The following is a 2,621-nucleotide window of genomic DNA, read 5'->3' as shown; positions in this document are numbered from 1 at the left end:
AGGGCTTGGGACTGCAGCCCCTCAGCTCCATTCCTGGCATTAGTCCTATGGGGGTGCCAGGGCTCCCCATGGCTCCGCTCCCAGCTTCGGCAGTGGGGGGCAGGGCTCAAGACTTTAACTACGGGGAGAGTGCTGGGGCTGAAACTAGAGCTCCCCTCATACCTAAAGTCCCAGGCTCCAGCACCCCCCGCCCCAGTCTAATGCCCTAAGACCCAGTGCTCCTGAGGGTCAGAAGCCCCTCCCCCCCTTACCCACCCAGAGCCCTGACCCTCCCACCCCCCACCAGCTGCAGCCTCAACCCCCCTTGGCTGAAGCCGTGAGCCTCGGAGCTAAAACCCTAAGGCAGTATAGTATTTGCTTTTTTTTTTTTCTTTTGTCTGTGTTGCTGGCTGATTGATGACTTCCTTTTCCAGAGGGTGTCCAGTTGTCTGGTAAGTCCTTAACTCTGGCATTTGTATCTTTGAGGTTCTACTATAATTAACTATTGAAACAATTGACCATGGGCCATGGTGGATTCGCCAGACCTGGCAATTTTAAAATCAAGCCTGGATGTTTTTCTACAAGATCTGCTCTAGGAATTATTTTGGGGAACTTCTATGGCCGGTGTTATACAGTAGGTCATACTAGATAATCGCAGTGGTCCCTCCTGGCTCTGGAATGTATAAACTGTGCTGAGCATGGCACAAAGCAGACTGGTGTGGAGGGGGAGAGCCCAGCTGTCATGCTACCCTAAGTGGGCTCCACATATAAAGATCTCCAAGTGGAAGAGCATATAGGAGCTTTGGATGTTATAATAGTGTTTGCAAAAAGAAAAGGAGTACTTGTGGCACCTTAGAGACTAACTCTAAGGTGCCACAAGTACTCCTTTTCTTTTTGCGAATACAGACTAACACGGCTGCTACTCTGAAACCTATAATAGTGTTGTAAATCCTACAGTTTGGGATCTTAATGTTATATTGGAAGGTGTAGTGGTTGCCCTCAAGCGTGTCTCTGATATGTAGATCAATCACAGACCTGGAAAAAATGGATGTATTAACCACCTTTCATTCAGGCTAAATGGAAGGAGCAATTAAATACCTCTTTGTGCAGTGATAGCTGAAACAACTGAAGCCACTGCCGAAGGCACTGGTCAGCATGCCAAAGCCTGAGCAGAAGTTAAGGCACATGGACTGAAGGGTTTACCTTGGAACTGATTGGTTATAGCTGTGTGTCTGTGTGTGAGGGGAAAAAAGCCACAGATAGTAAGAAAAGTCATAAATGTAGACCTGGGAGGAAGCTAAAAGAACTTCTTTTGGACACAGTGCTCACTGAAAAGGCAAATTTGGATTTCTGAATAAGGAAACAGACTATTGTTGTTTGTTCCTAGTGTGTTGAGTGAAACAGGGCTTTGTGAGCATTCTTTGTAAATAAACAGGCTTCCACCAGAGAAATACTTGACTCTTTCACCAGTTTCTCCTTCTAACATAAATAAGCCAATAAGGCTCCAAACATTGGCCAACTGCTCAGGTCAAAAAGGAGCAACAGCAACAAAGAAACAGATTTTTAAAAAAATTATGTATAAGCAGCTATAAATCCTTAACAATACTTTGCATTTTGGCCTGGGAGTCACTTTATAATTAATTATCACAATATCCCTAAGAGTTAGGTCAGCACTATTATTTCCTTTTTACATAACATGAGATTAAGGTACAGACAGGCTATTACTCACCCCAGGCTCAGAAAGCCAATAGAAACAGAGCTGGGAGTGTTGTTTATTGAAATATTTCAAATATATATATATAGAGAAAGAGAATTTAAGCATAAGTAATAAAAGATTGTTCAAATAAAGTTTGAATGTTTCAACTCTGCACTTAAGAGTTCATTTTATGAAAGGAAAGAAATGGGATTATTAGGAATTTAATGACTGGCAAGCCTATTTCTCAGAAAAACTAATAGTTTAAAGCAGCTGTATATCAGGTGGGGTAATTATGGATTAGGCTGAAATACACAGAAGACAGGGTTGCATGGAACCTCTGATATTTTATGTGGAATTAGAAGTCTGGCATTGTAGTAAATATGAACACCTCCAGGAGCTTAAATATAGTCTGGAAATCATCAAAATACAACACCAAAACCAAACTCAGGATTTATCAGAGCTGCATACTTTCAACACTACTTTATAGTTCAGAATACTGGGCAGTGAGAAAGTATGACATGTCCAAACTGTCTTCATTCCATACAAACTTCCTCAGAAAAATCCTCCCTATCTTTTAGCCCAGAACAATCTCAAACCAAGATCAATTGGCACAGTGTAGTCAAGAGGATCTGAGCACCATCATTGCTAGGAGACGTTGGAGATGGATTGGTCATGTGCTTCGGATGGAAACTGATTCCATCACCAGAGTAGCAATAAGATGGACACCTGAAGGCAAGCGAAACAAGGCTGCCCAAAAACAACACAGCGAAGAGCTGTGGAAGCCAACCTGAAAAACCCGGGGCACAGCTGGGGAACCATTGAAAGGCATAATAGGAAGATGATGATGATTGTAATAAATTATTGACAAGTATAATAGTTGTTCAACACAGAAAGGGAAGGAGCCAACTAACAATTACAGGGGACCTTATATGAAGGTCATAAAACA

The sequence above is a fragment of the Dermochelys coriacea genome, chromosome 2 (genome assembly GCF_009764565.3).
Source record: "Dermochelys coriacea isolate rDerCor1 chromosome 2, rDerCor1.pri.v4, whole genome shotgun sequence".
NCBI classification, from domain to species: Eukaryota; Metazoa; Chordata; order Testudines; family Dermochelyidae; genus Dermochelys; species Dermochelys coriacea.
Note: the sequence above shows the minus strand (reverse complement) of the source record.